Source organism: Ceratotherium simum, chromosome 8 (assembly GCF_057802395.1).
Source record: "Ceratotherium simum simum isolate JZ-2026a chromosome 8, ASM5780239v1, whole genome shotgun sequence".
Lineage (NCBI taxonomy): Eukaryota > Metazoa > Chordata > Mammalia > Perissodactyla > Rhinocerotidae > Ceratotherium > Ceratotherium simum.
Window position 1 is genome coordinate 76,437,021 of NC_141907.1, and position 19,218 is coordinate 76,456,238.

A 19,218-nucleotide genomic window follows, 5' to 3' on the forward strand; every position below is an offset into this window, starting at 1 on the left:
TAGAACTGCGCTTATTATCTTTCCCCTAAAATCTGTTCCCACTTACCGACCGTCTTTGATAATGTTTCTGACTTTCACGTAGTTATACAGTTCTGGGACTTGGGAGTCATCACGGACCCTACATCCACCCACATTCAACATCTAGTTGGTTACTAAGTCATGTTGAATCTACCTCCTTAAACTCAATTTAATACATTTCCTTCTTCATATTCTCTCTTCAAACTTTATTTCTAAATATCAAAATAACATCTTTTTGACTATTTCTTAATAGGACTTAATCGTCTAGTTCATCACTATCCTTTAGCCCTATTTCCATCATCTAATTGTTGTGGTTTAAAAACAAATTATAATCTGATCATATTACTCCTCTCTTTAAAACTATTAATGCCATTCCCCCAACCACCCTCTACTCCTATTGCCTAGAGGAAAATGTCCACACTCTTTAGGTGACATTTTTAGGGTGATATACAAAGCCCTAAGTTCTAGCTTCAGCCTACCTGTCCAGCTATATCTCCCTTTTTTTCCCATAAATTTTTAATACTCAATTTCCAGCAAATTACTAACAGTTTCTTGAAATTGTCATGATTTGTTATGCTTCCATATTTTTGCAAATCATATTTGATCTATCTAGAATGCTATCATAATAATGTTTATTTGATTCATATTAAAAAAAACACCCTGTGATCTGTTGATGGCTCACCATATGTTTTATAATCTGCTAAATTCTTTACATGTATTATATAATCTTAATGCTCTGGGAGTTCGGTGAGGAAACATACCGTAAAGTTATATATCATGTCTAAGTTACAGAACTATAAATGGTAGAGCCAGGCCAGGGTTATGATTGGCACTAAAATCTATGCAATCAAAAAGGTGCTGCAAAACTGACCTTAATCATATCCCTCTATGTGAAATCTTTTCTGACCCATCTACAAGTGAGAAATCGATAATCATTCTCTCTTTTATGTTATAACTATATCCAAACCTGTCCTGTTATCTCAAGTATCACAGAAAAATTCAATTGTGGTTTTTATGTCTGTCATTCCCATTAGACTATAAACTGATATGGGGCAAGGATAACATTTTTGTTATCCTAACCTGTTGCCCAATGTATAGTTAGTGCCCAAAAATTATATTTGAATTCATGAGTGAATTCATGATACAGATTCTGCCTTCTATTTTGTATTCTAGTCAGCTGATGCAGGAGAGACTGGAAGTGTCCTTAGTTCCATCTCTTACCTTTACATTCAGAAAGCATTTCAGAAGGAAAATGGAATTTGGGATACATGTTAGAGGAGGATGATGAGATTTTGACAGGTGGAGGTGGAATGAGAAAAGGCATTCTAAGCAGAAGGCCCAACTTAATAAGAGCCATTTTGCCTATTCTACTGGGCAATTATACCTTCTGATTTGATGTATTGCTTGCAAATGATCTGGCTCTCAGACTTATGAGCTGTTTATTTAGCTTTAATGATATGGGCAAGTAGTAAATATATGCAGAAGTTAGAGGAACCTTTCTCACATTAACGTGATGAGATGCTATCCCATTGGAATCCCCACTCCACCCAGAACTCAAGAGCATCCCTGGAAGTGCTCCTTCACTCTTGTGTCTCTTCTGGCTGTGTGAGGCACATGTGAAGCTTATACTAGACAAAGCTGAACACATTCAATTCGTTTCTGCCTGTGGACAACTACGCCTCTGCAATACATATTTGAAGCATGTTCTTTACATAAATGTCCTCGAAGCCACAATACCTATATATCATATCTGTGATTTTATATGCAGTATTATATCCTTCACAATAATTCTACACGGTGTAGTTTATTTTTCTCATTTTTAAGTGAAGAGGAAATTCATGTAGTGAGAGTCTCATTCTCACTATCTATAGCTAATCACTGTGATAGGTTGGTGATTCAAAACCATTTATTTCTGTCTTACACCAAAGCCTTTGCTTTTTCAACCAGGCAACTCTATCTCCCAGCATGAGCAGAGGTTCTGAGGGTAGGAAAGCATACTGTGTATTCAGAAGATCATCCACAAAGTAGACAATTTTGGCCAAATCTGAGATTCTCAGTGTTGTTTGTGCATCAGAATGACCTGAGGAGGTTTGAAAACTTATGATAAGATTTCACCACAAACCTCTATCACAAACAAATTAAATCACCGTCTCTGAGAAGAGGGGCCCTGGCATCAGAAGATTTTTAAGCTCCTGGGTGATTCTGATGTGCAGCCAGTACTGAGAACACTGCACTAAAGCAAGGGGCATGTATACAGGGGCATCACGATCAGCCAACAGTGTTTAAAAAAATGAATAATAGAATCAGGTCTGCAGGGTAGAACCCCAGCTGCCTCACGTAGTAACCCTGTGCTCTCAGGCTAATTATTAAATCTCTGTTTATTTGCCTGTAAAATGGGAATAAACTAAAATATGTAAAACGCTTAGTATATGGGGTAGATTTCATTAATGGTAATTCTTACTATTTAAAACAAAACAACAAATAATTTGAAAAATGATACTATGTTGGGAAATATCTGACTAAGCACAGGAGAGGATATTATCCTAAGAGTTTGAAGGACAAAAGCAAATTGGATTAAAGATATATTTTTTACCCAGATGCTTATAATTTTTAGAATTTTCCTATTCACATATTCGTTGCAGTAAGTAATCTTTGGTATTAGTTAAATATAGTTTTTAATTGGCATAAGCTTATAAATTCTCAGTGTTCCGTAATGATGAGGAAAGATAAAAGAGTGTCTAGTTTTGATAATATATGAATAATAATGAGAATTAATGCATGCTTTGTTTTACTAAACATCAGACATTTTTCGGATGAATGGAATTTTAGATGCTTTAACTACCAGTTGCACAATAGTATTTACATTTTCTTTTTTTAGACATTACCAGTCTTGAAATAATCTAGAAATGACAAACAACAATGAAAGATTTACTGTTTTACATATTAAAACACTTTCACATTCAATTCTCCTTTGATTCTTACTGCAGCCCTGAGACATGGGAATGGAGGAAGTCTCCATGGTTTAATGGCTTGTAGGGAGAGGACTACACGAAAACCCTTTCCTCCTAATTCTTTTCTAATGCTTCTTTCATAACACACACCCTTATTTGGAATGTGTTGAAAGTCTAGAAACTAAGAATTAATGTGTTGGCCCAGGTATCAGGGCAGCCCTATCAAGGTGGTATGAATAGATCATAGGAATTTGGGGGATTACTCTAATTCAAGATGGTAGAAACCTAAAAATTCTAAAAGAATCAAACAGGCATTGCTGACTCAGCCAAAGTCCAGACGGTTCAAGACACTGATGCCAACAAACAGAGACAGTAAGGAAACAGCACTATGTAACCTCTGGTTTTGTTATGGAAGACAGGAGTAGTGCTGGCTGCAGAAGAATTGATAGAACACAGTTGGCTGAGGGAGTGTCAGAATCCTTGTAAATATTCTAGAAATAGTGGCTGGTGTGATGTCTTCTGCAGTCTCCTTTCAGTGGGTAAACTTCTTCAGTTCTGTATAGAATGCATCCTTTGCATGCTAGTTGAGGTTTTAGAAAACAGTGATGTATGTACAAATATTTCAGCACTCCGTTCAGTTCAGATTCGAATTCTACCAAAAGCAATATCCATTAAAATTATCACATTGTAATTAACCATTTTATTGTAAATTGTACAAAACTCCTACTCTCTAATGTTAATTTAATATCAGTTTAGATGTCTAAAATTTCAAATGACAGGATAAGCTAGATGCAATACTAAATCAAATTCTCTAATGTAAACAACAGATAATGTATAAATATATAAAACAGCTAATTACAAATAGCCATTATATGTAGAAGTTTGCATAAAGTATTGTAAATTTGACTTAACGGAGTGATAAAAAAATGGACGGAAAAGTTTAAATACACCAATATGTGTGGCCAATTTGAAACTTAAGAATGCTTCAAAAATAGATATTTTTAAATTGATACATTGAAGTGGCTTAATCCACTGAAATTTAAACCAGATATTTTTATAAAATTTATATTTCTAATTTCAAAAGCAATGGGTACTCCTTGTAAATAATTTCAGTACTGAAATATATAGAACAAAAAGCAACAGTAAGAAATACATTAAAATTATCATTGTCGCTGCTTCTGGCAATGAGGAAATGGTATTAGAAGAAGGAACAAAGGTATCAACAACCTTTTTTGTAATGCTTAATTGTTTTAATAAAAAAGGAAAGATAAAATGACAAAATATTTCCATTGACAATTATGGATGTTATGTACTGAGAAGTTAGAGTATTTTTTGTAGTTTTCTGTATTTTTAAAATTTCTCAGAAATGTTCAAAGATTTAACTTAGACCTTATTACTAGGTAACCGAGCTTGATTTAACTTCATTAATGCCCTAGATACATCTAAACTGAACTTTAAAATAATTTTTTTTAATTTTCGAAGCATTCACTTCTGCGTTCACTAATTTGATACCAAAAATCCAGATTATTCTACTGTAATCAACTTCCAAAATGTGTTGGGTCTCCTCCCTACAACCAAAGCCCCAAGTAAGACATCCTAAAAGTAATTTTAAGTAGTGCTCCCTCAAACATAGCAAAATAAAAGCGCAGAGTTTCCCCTTTCCATTCTCATGAAACAGGACCTCAAGCTGAAGCAGACCTGCTGTTGAAGCTATGTGGTGGTTCAAATATGAACAGCCACGTGAGTAATTTCTCCTCGTCCCTTATGTTTCACTGCTGGGGAAGTTAAGGGTGATTTGAGCTAGAGAAGAAGCTAGATGGGAGCCTCCTGGCTGAATGACACTGTCTTGATTCATTGCCATGTAGATCCGATATCAGCCAAATATAAATTAGGAAAATGTCATTAAAATAGCATTCCAATAAAATGAAGTGGAAACCTCAAAAATGTAACAATCCCAGAGAAAAACTTGTAAAATAAAGAAAAATTAATAGCTTTTTAAGAATTTTATAAAGGCAACTTGGAAGGAGATCAACAATGAAATGTGCTTTTTTTTGTAATTTATAAGCAAAAGCGGTATCAAGACCAAAGTGAGTATAAAGTGTGATGGAGACTATATTTGCTCCTGATAAATTATCAAAAATAATACCATAAAGTTTATTTATGTGCTCTTTATATAATTTTAAACTATAATTAGAGAAAATTTTTCTTATTTAATCTTATGAAAATAAATAAAATACATGAATTGTTTTCCTATGTAACCTGAAGTTATCAGTCTAATAGGCGCAATGAGTCTAATAGCAAAAAATAAAATGTAGTAACAATGAAAATTTCAGCATAACCCTACAACCCACTCAGGTCAAAATAATCCTTACAAATGAATAGAGTTGGATAAATCTTGTAGGAGTAATCATAAACTGACTAAATGAAAATTAATATTCCTGATTTATTCTAGTAGAAATTTTGGCTAACAGAGAAGAGATATTTTTCAATAAGAGCCACATAGCTTAGAGGAAAAGATCTTAAAGAGATCAAAAGGGAAAAGGGTAAACAATATTGTTTCCTCTCTCCTACTTACTTATGTTTACCTTTTTATTTATTCTTCAATAAATAAATTTTATTAATGATTGGATTGTCAGACAATACTTAGTTAATAATAACTTGATTCCAAAAATCACACATCCAAGGCAATTTTAGGTAGTTATCTAAACTGCCTCAGGCAGAATTTTTCAAAATTTTGAGTTCTGAGTCAGGTAATTTCCATGGGTAATTCTCATGTGTTATGTCAAATAAAAGTTACATGATCAAATTTTAGAAAAATTATGAGATTAAAAATTTAAACAGGTTCTATGTTGCAAGATTTCTCAGAGACTTGAGTAACTTGATGTGCAATGTTGATCTTCAGGTGCAAGCTGTAAGCAACAGTTTATAGAATTGTATTTCCATGGATTCTTTTTTTTTGCCATATCATCTCTCAAGAGAAGCATTCCTCAGAAAATATTTTGAGAAGTATTGAACTTAGTAAAGGATAACAGAAATGAGTTCAAGGAAAGGCAGCTAGTCAGGAATTAGTTTCTGAGTGTTCAAGAGACCAGATACATGTCCCCAAGTAGATTCAAGGCCAGTGTATAATCAAGAGGATGTGCTTTAAAGAAAGAGAAGAAAGTAGTATGTCTTATTATCAGTTTAAGGCTTACTAATATAAACCAAAGTATATTAGGAGTTATTACAAATTTCATCTTTATTTTCTCTAAATCTGCCAACAAAGCAATAATTATGCCATTTTATAGATGATGAAAGTGAGGATTAAAACATAAAGCAACTACTTAAAGGCCACACAGATAGTTAAGTGGCAAAGCCATAACTGTAACCCAGCTGTAAGTAGGAAGCATGGATTTTTCTTATCATACTTTTTATGCATACATAAAACATTTATCACATGGTTGAGACATTGCAGCAATATAAAATATAAACCAGTTACGGTAAAGGATGTAAAGAGAATGCAGCATAAAATTATACAAACTTAGCCTCTAGAAACATATTCTTTGTTAGCAAGATAAAACATGAATAATTAAAAATAATATAAGACTAGATATAATCTACACCAAGAAAGACTTAGAAGCCTTGATTGCTATAAGAATTCTGAAGTTGGTGAAACATTGATAATAGGTAATTTGTAAGACTTGGAATATATTCTCAAAGGATAGGTTAAACATCAATACATGGACATTAATAATGGTAAAAGTAGGAAGATTTTAATACATAAAAAGTAAAAAATGTAGACATGGAATGGTTTCACTAATGCAGAGTCTATGTGAAGGGAAATATTGAGGAAGGTAAGGATTAGGTGGAAACATCTTTGAGCAGGTTGAATCAATCTTCTTGTGAAGCATGTAAGTTTGAACTCTAAGATAAAGTATATAAACAAACAAACAAACAAAAATATGAGAACAAAAGAGATTATCTGTTGCTACTTGGTACAATGATTAAAACTAGGAACTACAAATATTTCATAGAGGAATTTTTAACAATATATGAGAAATGAAAAAAACAGAACAGCAGCAGCATGGCCTTTCATATGGTTAAAGAATATAAACTCTTTGAGAGCACAAATGTTTTCTCTTTCACTGTCAATCCCTGGCACCCAGAATAGTGACTAGATCATAGTACCTGGTTGATTTATGGTTCTAAGAAGCAAAATTCGCAACCCATAGTCACACAGATAGAAAGATTGGAATACAGATGGGAACACAGGTCTGTTTGACCAGAAAACTCAAATCCATCCTCTTTCCACCAAATCCGTTCTTTATATTTATTTATATATTTATATCACTCAAAAGTTTGGTAGAATACATATAGATCATAGTACAATAAACAACATCTTACATCTTGCTTGAATTATGACTAATTTTAGTGTGATCATCATATGAATAAGATAAATTTATTGTTTGGTAAAGAGGTATGAAAAAGACAAATTTATTATTTGGTAGAGAAGTATGAACCTAATAAACACTGATATTCCTTCTAAGGACTTTTATTTATTTACCTTCCCACGGATACAAAAAATCCTTGGCCCACAAAAGTATATAAAATATGTGTGACAGTTTTCCTAGGAGCAGGCATTGTCCACCCCAGTGCTTGACAGGCCCTACTTTCTCTGATGACTCCAGGAAAATAACAGTGATTCCCTCTAACATTGACAATAAAAGTGAGCATGGATCTGCTGGTAGTAGGAACAGGGACTATATCTACAATAGTGGCTAACAACTAATATTCTGTATAACACTAGTAAGAAGGACTTGTTGGTCTTGCTGATAATTCATGGAGAATGGGAGAAGGAGAAACATCTCTGAAATGTCTGAGCTAGACAATCAAGGGTAGGCTGGGTGAACAGGAATTTTAGGAGTATGATATGTAGACTAAGAAAGACATAGATGGAGACATTTTTGCCTTCTTAGGCATCAGGTAATCTTCCTTTTTTATAGAATACATAAGGTAGTATTAAGTTTTCAAATTTGGTGAAAGTTATTAAAATTTATTCTTTTGTGCGTTTGAGGAAAAATATGATTTTTTTATTATGGAAAAATGTTTAAGCCTCTGTTGTGAAATAGCTATGATTTTCTTTCCTGGCATTTGTTTGTTTGTTGGTTTCTGGCAGTTCTTTAGCCAGACATTCGCTAGCACCTGTGACCCTCTTTTCTGCTAAAAGTCTTTCATCTTGGATGCTAGCTTCATGGCAAGGATTTTATATTCTGTAGAGAATAAACTTATTATTAACATAAAATTTTGAAGGCAAACCTTTTGTTTTTTTATTTCAAAATCTAATAACATTTTAAAGCCATGAATTATTCTTTTTAAAAACTAAAGAAAATTATCATTATAAGACCTACCTCAAAGTTCTGTCATGTACCATATCAAGCAATTAGCTGTGCATTTATATGTAACAGGGTTACTCTTTTATTTTAATTGCTGATATACCTACTGATAGACTTCTATGTAAATTAGTGTTAAGAGTTTGGGTGGAGTAAGAAATTAATTGTAACTTGCCTCTGTAAACATTGTACTTTGCCTTCAGATTTTGTTTTCTAGCATGAAATGCTCTTTTGTAAGTAATAACATATCAAATTAAGTTAATTGTAAGAGAAATTATGTACACGAAACAATGTATTTAACACATGACTAGCAATAATAAAATGAGAGACAAAATATATGAGAGTTTATCATCCTGAATTTATCTTTAGTATCCACAAGTTTCTTACTAGAAGTAGTAATACAGATCCACCCATTTAAGAAATATCTCTATGGCAGACAATTTTAGATACTTTTACAACCAATCTCTCACTTCTTTTTCCAATTTGGTTCAGGTATCCTAATATTCAGCAATGTGCCTAGACCAGGGATGAAAAGTCAGTAGTCTGTATCCAGGGCATAGCTAGCCTGAAGAGTGCCTTTATGGAAACTAGAATAAAAAGGCATCCCTTATGGGCTCATGAATGGTGAGTAGATAACCCTTTGTAGGAAGAAAAAAATGCACCTTCCATTGGAGCTCATGGCCTGTTAAGTAGAGTACAGATTGACCTACAGCCCCTACTTAGCCCCTTAACCAGGTACCGAGTTACATAAACACATGTGACAACCCTGTTCAAGTCAGAGCTTCTTATCAGGTGCTAAGGCACTGGGGTGGGTTCCAAATCTACTGAGACGTTGATCTTTTCAGCCCTCATGGCAGCTAGGTGGGTCTTAGCGTAGCCAAATCCCATAGGCTGATCACCTCCAGGCTTCTGCTGCCTTGTCTGTTTACACCAAAATGTCATATACCTATCATCATTTGCTGTGTGTGACATGACTTGAAAAAGGCTGGAACCAATCTTAATCATCCTATTCCTGTTCATATATGGGTGTGTAAGGGTGGATAGTGGGCTAGGATAGATATTCTTCTCATATAAATGAGAGCCATATGGATGAGAAAAACACCCTCCCACACACATACCATGTTGTCAAAGTAGGATGTGATGAAAGGAGCCAGAGCAAGCACTTGGTAGCTTTGAAGGAATGTTCAATAGACAAAATGAAGATGGAGCATCAGCAGAAGAAGGAAACAGCCTTCTGAGTTCTTACCAACATTGGTGAGCTACTCAGTTCATCTTCTGCAGCTCTTGTTAGGTGAAATAATAAATGTCTACACTGCTTAAGCCACTTTTAGTTTGGTATTCTGTTACTTGTAGCTGAAAATATCCTGAGAGTTCCAAGGTGATGTTCCTTCAGTGTGTTCTCAATAGCAACCAGAGTCATCCTGTTAAAGCAGAAACGGCATAATGTCACTCTTCTGCTCAAAACTCTCTAGTTGTTTCTCATTTCATTCAGAGTAAAGGCCAAAGTCCTTATTAAGACCTGTAAGTAACCTGCCCTCGCCCCATCTCCTCCTTCCTTCCTACCTTCTCTGACCCCTTTCCTACTGACTTCTCTCTGTCCATTTCATTGAGACACACCAGGCATGCATCCAACTCAGGGTCTTTGCACTTGCTAACCTCTAAAACTCCTCTCACAGATATCTTCATGGCTTGCTCCCTCACGTTCTTCAGGTCTTTACATGAATCTTACTTTCTCATTGAGGCTTTCCCTGGCCACCCTGTCTAATGATATTCCAACCACCAATCCCTAACATAGATGTATTACCTATCCTCATCCTGCTCTATATTCCTCCTTAGCACTTCTGTATGACATGTTATAATTTTTATTCAGTTATTTTATTTGTGGTCTTTTAGTCCCACTAGAATATAAATGCCAAGAAGGGAGTGATTTTCCTCTGGTTTAATCACCACTGTATCTCCAGTATCCATAATAGTACCTAGGACTTAGTAGACCTTTAGTAAATATTTGGTGAATGCATGAATGAATACTATAGGAGCAAAATTTACTAGGTTACTAGTATTACATTATTATAGCTACTGCTTTCAATGTGACATTTTATAAGTCTTTGTATAAAATAACCAATATGTTTGAGTTAATTTAGTATTTTTGTACAAAAGCTTATATTGACTTGAAAATCAGTTGGTTTAAAATACCAAGTATTGCAACATTAGTTCTTTATACAAACTTAAAATAAGAAAGATTCAGGCAATTTGATTTTATAGATTGGTAATTATTTTAATGAATCCAGTGATGTTTCCTTTACATCCAAATGTTCTCACAGTGTGGCCTTAGGACCCTGTGAGTTCATTGAGGCGAGTTCATTAATACGTTTCAGACTCCGTATTCCCACTATTAAGAAACTACCACTTGAGTTTTAGTGTAGCATCAAAGAATATCCACAATTATCTGAAAAGACTTAAAATACTCCTTTCTTCTCTAGTTACATTTCTCTGTAAGGCTGGGCTTTCTTCATATACTTCAGTCAATACATTTCTTAACAGATTGAGTACAGAAGCACGTAAGAATTCAGTTGTCCTCTGTTAAGTCAGACTTTGCGAAGTCTTCTAAGTCTTCTTTGCAAGAAGCCTCTGTTAAGTCTTTGCAAAAGAAGTTGCAAAATTGTGAAACAGTGCAACTGCTGTCATTATTTTTTTGAAAACCATTATTATTGTCCATAAAATATTTATCATTTATATTAACAGGTAACAAACATTGTTTTTATTTTAAATGAGTTAATAAGTAAATATACTTTTTAATTCTCAGATTAATTTTGAATACAATGAATATCAATAGATAAACAAAAGTTCTTTGGAGTCATCAATACTTTTTAAGAGTGTAAAGAGATCCTGAGATAAGAAAATATTGAGAGTCTGTGTTCTTTACTATTCCCCTTCTGTCTTTATTCATTAAACACTGTCCCAATCCCTTTGAATATCCCTTCCACTATCAAGCCCTTTGCTGCCCCCACCTCCCAGCCAGGTCAAGACAGGATCTTCTACCCTCCCTGTAGTAATTTCACACTACTAGATTTTGTTCAAATGTCTGGAATAGCTCTTATCATATTTTCTCACGTATGAGTTTATCACTATCTAAGAAACCACATTTCTGAGAAGTTCTTGAACGGCAGTGACCTTAATCTTTGTATCTGATGCCACTAAGAGGGTGCAAAACAGTATAGGTGCTCGATGAGTGAAAGAATCAATGAATAAATTGATGTGTGAATGGATGGATATAAACATTTTTTAATTAAAATAAATTTTATTCTTTATTTCATATTTCAAAACACTTTAACATAGGGTTTGGTGTATTGCTACCAGTTTTCTTTCCTTGTAAAACTTTTAGAATTATGCCATCCAGTCATTTATTCAGTGTGGACCTATGGCTAAGTAGGCAAATTTGCCAGTAAGTTTTGAATGACAACAATGTCTAGAATTATTTCCACAAATTATCAGATTAACAAATATCTAAGAGTTCCTATTAAATATTCAGATTCCTGAACTTCATGATGGACTGACTTAACTTGAATCTCCAACTATGAGCCTGGGAAACTGCATCCCCCTCTCAGGTAATTGGTGATGTTGGTCAAGAAATCTATCATAAATAAAACCAAAACTTATTGTATTTGAGCTGCTAAAATCAAACTAGAACTATTCTGATTTTTCAGTTTTCATATCCACTGTCAGTCTGTTATCAAAGTCACTGATATCCAGATTTTATAATTTTGAATTAAATTCATTCAGAATTCATAATGATTTTACTATAGAATTTTTTGAACTATATTTGTACTTCATAGGTAGATAAAAATTATCCTTAATAAAATTAGCTAACTAAATTAATAACTTCAGTAGAGTTGGGTGATGACATAAGGAGAAATTCTTTAACTTATTTAAGAAAACACTTGGTTTAAGCATTCTACCAGGACATTTGCATAGAATAGTGCGCTAATTGTTTGTGTCTTATCTGTTCATTAAAGTAGGTCTGTCAGAACTATTATTTAACAATATTTGTTTAATAATTAGTTTACGCTACTTTATAGCCCTAAAGGAAATAAATTCACATTCGTTTATGAATGCCCTACATGTCAGTCTTTTAACTAATTAAGAATGATGACCTTTTTACCTCAATTAACTCTTAATTAATGATGTTTTACATATTTGTTCTTTTTTTTCTTCTTTTGTGTTTTTGGTAAGGAGGTAAACAACATCAACAAACATTGTTTTTCCAGAATTTCCTAGCCTATTGTTATGCTGTATTTCAGTGTGTGTTGAAATAGGGAAACATACTTAGCAAGACAAACAAAACTAACGCTGAGCGAGTGCCTACAGCAAGCCTGGGATTCTGATAAACACTTCCTCATTTTCTAATATAATTCTCGTAACAGTACCCAGTTCCTTCTAAGAACAGAAAACTGAGGCTAAGAAAGATTAACTATTTGTCTAAGATTGTGTAGTAAGTAGGACAACTGGGATTTACTTTGTTTCTCTCGTTCCAAAACATTCCTTCTTTTGTCTTACTTTAGAATATTTCCATGTCCTCAGTAAACTGAACAGAGCTAAGCCTACGTTTTGCAGTGTGTAATCTACACCAACTGATGTACAATTATGACCTTTGTCAGTCTGTGGAGCACCACTTTGCTTTATGTTCCAGTGTATTCACTATCTTCCAGACATTTTATATATTATTAATAATTTCCCTTATTTTAACCTGACTCTTCTGATAACTTTAGTCTTAATAACCAAACTTTATATATCAAAACATATTTTTATTTCTCATTTAAAAAATATCTTGTATCAGCCATAAGTTAAGTAAGTGTACTCAGCACAGACTTGCTGTGGGCAGATGCTGGGAGGTACCTGCTGCTGAATTTACTAAGAGATCCTTCATGAATTTTCTTTTGAGTTGTATTCTTTATGATTTTATGGTTTTATTACACTCACCTAAAATAGAGCAAAAATCTTTCCTCTTCCCAGGTCTACAATCTCCTTCACTTTACATTTATTTTTTTTTATTGCAGTAACATTGGTTTATAACATTGCAAAAATTTCAGGTGTACATCATTGTACTTCTATTTCTGCATGGACTACATCATGTTCACCACCAAAATACTAATTACAACCCATCACCACACACATGTACCGAATTATCCCTTTCACCCTCCCCCCTCCCCCCTTCCCCTCTGGTAACCACCAATCCAATCTCTGTCCCTATGTGTTTGTTTATTGTTGTTATTATCTACTACTTAATGAAGGAAATCATACGGTATTTGGCCTTCTCCCTCTGACTTCTCCTTCACTTTAAAAAGAGAACAAGGTTATTCAATTAAAAGTAGCTATGGATCGCAGCAGTTCATTGTGCAGTTACAGCACTTATCATACAGCAATCATCTGACCCTTCTTTCGGGGAACTCTGTCTTTCTCAGGAGGAGATGGAATGATTAAGCTGTCATTATCTTGTAGTGCCACTGAAAGGACATGAGTTCCAACACCATATTGCCTGACATTTAAACTCATACCTTGGGATATTGAGAAAGAGGAGGGATAGGAAAAGGAAAAAGCCAGTTTTAAAGGTCTGTTACTTATAGGAAGATTTTAGGATTTTTACCCACACTAAAATTTAAATTGCATTTCATGTAACAGGGAAAAACAGAGCACATAAAATGAAGATCATCATTTTATGTCTACTTCTTTACATCACTGTGAAGGAAAGCAATAGAAACTTACCCAAAGAATCCAAGGATTGTGAGTGACTGCAGAAATTGAGTGAGTATGCTTTGCAGAAAACCAAAGGGATGTTCTCCTAATTACTAATGGTTGGTCTGAGAGCTATAAAATGACAATGGGATTGAAAAGGTAATGTACAACTCAAGAAAAATGCTGAACTAACTGATCAGAGATCAGCTCCAGTATAAAGTTAAGCGCTTTTATTCTCAAGTCAGAGAAACCTGGGTTCAAATGCTAGCTTCACTATTTATTAGCTTCATGGCCTTGGGCAAGTTAATTGGCACAAGCTTCATTTTCCTCATCTGTAAAATGAACAAAACAGTTGTCACCTACATCTCAACATTGCTGTGACAATTAATGATATCGTGCATAAAAATAGTTTGACAATGATTAGTGTATAATAAAAATACAATAAATATTAACTGCGGCTATTAACTCATATATTGTATATATGAAAAAGGGTTAAAAAAGTAGTTAAGTACTTAGAGAATAAAAATATAAACTTAATTGTCTATGGCATATAGTGAGGTGAGGATTTCATGAGTGTATACTTATCTCCCAACTCATCAAGTTGTATACATTGCTTGTGTAGAGCTTTTTGCATATCAATCATAACTCAATAAAGTGGTTTAAAATATTTTTTAATAAAATAAATTTAAAAAAAGACTTAAGAAAATAAAAAACAAGGGAAAGATTCATATGTAAAAATGAATTCTATTTAGTCCTAGAAGTTGGCTTCCCTTTTTCTTATAGAATCCAGGTGGACAGAGCAAAGAATGAATTTGAGCAATTACAGTAATTCATAGTGTCCATTAGAAGAAAACAAGCCAAATTAGTTAGAGATATCATAGAGATATCTCAACTGATTTTAAAATGGACATTGAAAGATGCAGTGGATGTTATCAGCAAAATCCGTAGAATAAATGTAATAAGGTATGTCCAACAGTCGTTTCTTAAAGCATCTGTCAATGCAAGCCAGAGGCATAGAGATAATGCATCATGGCAAAGACAACCCTAAGAAGGGCCATAGCAATACGGGCTAACTGTTCATAGTTCTTTTTTGTTTCTTTCCAATTTTATTGAGTTATAATTCACAAATAAAATTGTAATATATTTTAAAGTGTACCACAAGATGATTGGATATAGATACACATTGTGAAGGGATTCCCACAGTCAAGTTAATTAACACATCCATAACCTCACATAGCTACTGTTTTTATTCTTTTTGGTGAGAATGCTTAAGATCTACTGTCTTAGCAAATTTCAATTATATAATACAGTGTTATCAACTATAGTCACCATTCTACATGTTAGATCCTCAGAATTTATTCATCTTGTAACTGGAAGATGTTTCCTTATCCATGCATCCATCGACAGACACTTAGATTGTTTCCACATCTTGGCTATGGTGAATAATGCTGTAATGAACGTAGGGATACAGATATCTCTTTGAGAAAGTGATTTCGTTTCCTTTGGATATATATTCAGAAGTGAGATTCCTGGATCATATAGTAGTTCTATTTTTAATTTTTTGAGGAACCTCTGTTCTGTTTTCTGTAATGGCTGTGCCAGTTTACATTCCCACCAACACTGAGCAAGGGTCCCTTTTTCTCCACAACCTAACTGGCATTTGTTACCTCTTGGCTTTTTGGTGTAATAGATGTCCTAACAGGGATGAAGTAATACCTCATTGTGGTTTTGATTTGCATTTCACTAATGATCAGAGAAGTGGAGCACTCTTTCATGTACCTGTTGGCCATTAGTGTGTCTTCTTTTGAAAAATGTCTACTCACATCCTTTTCCAATTTTTTAATTGAGTTATTTGTTTTTTTTGCTATTGAGTTGTATGAGTTCCTTGTATATTTTCAACATTAACCCCTATTTGGGTATGTGGTTTGCAAATATTTTCTCTCATTCCATAGGTTGCCTCAGTGTCAAGGAGCTTACCCCTATATTTTCTTCAAGGAATTCTGTGCTTTCAGGTTCAAATCTTTAATCCATTTTGAGTTGATTTTTTTGTATAGTGTAAGATAGGGGTCCAGTTTCATTCTTTTGCACGTGGCTTTCCAGTTTTCACAGCACCATTTATTGAAGACACTATCCTTTTCCCGTTATGTATTCTTGGCACCTTTGTTGAAAATTAAGTGACTGTACATGCCTGGGTTTATTTCTGGACTCTCTGTTCTGTTGCGTCAATCTGTGTGTCAGTTTTTATGCCAATACCATACTGTTTTGATTACTATAGCTTTGTAATATAGTTTGAAATCAGGAACTATGATGCCTCCAGCTTTATTCTTCTTGCTCAAGGTTGCTTTGGCTATTCGGGGTCTTTTGTTCCATACAAATTTTCCATACAAATTTTCAGAGATTCAGTTTAAATCAAGGGAAAAATTTAGAATTTCAAGATATTTCCAGGGGTAAAAAGGTATATAATAAACCATTTGAGAAACACTTCATATTAAGGCCTTTCTGGTTTTTTAAATAAGCATTAATATATTTACAGGTCTGAGAAAAAGAATTGTAGAAAAAACTCAACTTAAATTTTTTTGGGTTTTTTTTTGCTGAGAAAGTTTCACACTAAGCTAACATCTGTTGCCAATCTTCCTCTTTTTTTGCTTGAGGAAGATTAGCCCTGAGCTAACATTTGTGCCAATCTTCCTCTATTTTGTATGTGGGTCGCTGCCATAGCATGGCTGACGAGTGGTGTAGGTCTGTGCCTAAGATCTGAACCCACGAACCCAGGCTGCCAAAGCAGAATGTACTGAACTTAACCACTATGCCACGGGGCCAGCCCCTCAACTTAATTTTTTTATTGTTAACTTACACTTCTCCAAACATATTTGATTCTAGAACTCTTTTTCTTCAATAATACCTAATAATATCCATGAAACTAATATCTTCAGAACACTAGGAAATACCTATAGAAAGTCATAGTATTCAGGTATTTATTAAGCATAAATATTGCTTAATACAAGTCAGATTTTGATACAGAACATCAGAGTTAAGGTTGTCCAAGACTCTGGGGTGTATTGATTTACATTATTCAACCATAAATCCCATTGAAGTGCTACCAAAAATGAATATCTATTCTTTCATCCAATCACATTAGTGGATAGTACTGATATCATCAGTAAGAAAATTTAATATTTGTTGCCTTGGACCCCAAGGAGATTTTTGCGTTTGTCTATTTGATAGTCTGTCTTAAATTCTATGTAGCAATTTACCTGGCATTTTCTTATTCAGATGAAAGGAATAACTACATATGTCCTACTTAACATATGCAAGTTTTAACCATCAGATAAACTGCTATATATGAGGAATAAAATGTTAATCAATTCTAAAAAACTGTCATAATTTACCTTAAGCTAAAATAATAGATAAATTGAGGGCAAAATTATAGTATGGCTTTTTATTGACGTTTATTTATACTGATGGGGACGGACTATTTTCAAGATCTTGGATGTTGAAAAGGATTAGTTTTAGGCACCAGCTTGTGGCTTAGCCTGCTGGAAACTGTGGTGACATGGTCTTGCAGGGCACCTTGCCTCCAGTTAGTTTCTGGTAGATGATGATCACTGTTGAGCAAAAACCAGTATACTTTAGCTTGTGCAGGAGCAACCTTCATGAAATGGAAAATCAACTGCTTTTAAAAGAGTGTTTTTAAAGATATCTGTTAAACTCAGCTTCATGTCAAAGTAGTCAGGACCAAAAATCTATTTTTTGCAGCATTGATTTGAAAATGTCAGTTATGGTAGAGAAATATCTTGTTCAATTGGGTTAAGAAAATGTTTTTCCCTTGTTAGCATCAACCTAAAGGATTTCCCGATAACTTTATATTTATATTGCTATGTAAGGAGCAAATATTAGTACTAGGTACAAAGCTGTTGTCATTCCAGTGAATATTGTCAACATTTCCTTCAGAAGTATAGGAGGCTGTATAAAGTTTTTGAGTTTTGTTTTTGTTTCAAATGTTTTGTTTTGCTCTATGGGAGGAATTTTATTTAATGTTTCAGGCAAAGACATAGTAAAACCAATTTTTTTTGCACCACAAACATTTTAAATGTTTTTGTTTTCATTTGATTTTGTATTCATCAAGGCCTTAAATATTGTCATCATTTGACATTATAAAATGGAGCATTGTCTATAGGTGATCCCCACGTTCTGGTGTAAAGATTAGTTCTTTTATGAGATAGAAGAATGAAGGAAAGGATAGTTTTAGTCATTTAATTAGGCAGTATGTAACATCTTTTATGAGCCAACCACTCTCTTACTGAGGATATGGTAATGAATAAAACACACAGTTTATATCCTCAAGAAGAATGTTGCATCAGAGAAGAGAGACATTAAGCAAATGATTTCTGATAACTAAATATATTATTTCAAATATGCAAAGGGCTTTAGAGAACTACTTGGCTAGAGACAGGTTAGAGAGTACTAATGCTTCTCTGTGTAATTTCTGGACACTGCATTTCATCTTAATTAGGCCTGCAGTTCCTACTTAGGTATGTGTGGCCTTAGTGATGGGGATGGAGGAAAAAGGGTGAGAGGCCATGGAAGGACATGTGTAGAATGTTCTGGGAATGAGACATCATAAAACATTGCACTTGAGAGTGTATCAAATAAAACTCCTTGTCACTTTGCATTGGAAATATACAATGAAACCACTTCTCTCAATTCGGTTAGTGTGGGTTGAGACTCTATAGAGTACCAGAAACGCTGTAATACAACAAGAACTTAAAGATCCCACCCTTCCTAGAGCCTGCTTTAATGGAGAAAAGTCAAGGAATCAGCTAATTATAATATACTAACAAGAAAAGGCAGTGTGCTCAATGACAAGTACAATTTGCTGTAAGGAGAAAGAACAGTGGTTGAGAATAATAAAGAAAAGATTTATAGAAGAGGCAGCTCAAAGGCATAAAATTTAACAAGTGAAGATGGGGTTGAGGGTAAAGAGAGTATCTCAAAGTATAAAAGCAAAGGTAGGAAGATGAGAGATAATCTAAACTTTCTAAGGATAGGCTAACAATTTTTGGAGGCTACATAAGAGAATAAAGAGGTGGGAAAATAAAGTAAGATGAGCTAAAAATAGCAAAGGGTAAACAGGCCTGTAGGAAGTATTA

At 34.0% G+C, this 19,218-nt stretch overlaps 1 protein-coding gene across 4 annotated transcripts in view; it reads left to right on the top strand.

Annotated features, from left to right (window-relative positions):
• GRID2 (glutamate ionotropic receptor delta type subunit 2) overlaps nucleotides 1-19,218 on the top strand; it is a 1,475,972-nt gene that overhangs the window by 470,128 nt on the left and 986,626 nt on the right. The window contains exon 1 of one of the 4 annotated variants that reach the window (XM_087434597.1): nucleotides 13,561-14,137. The exons of the other annotated variants lie outside the window; for them this stretch is intronic. The gene's annotated coding sequence lies outside the window, so the exon portion shown is untranslated. Of the gene's footprint in view, nucleotides 1-13,560; nucleotides 14,138-19,218 lie in introns of those variants that run through there. 4 annotated transcript variants of the gene reach the window in all.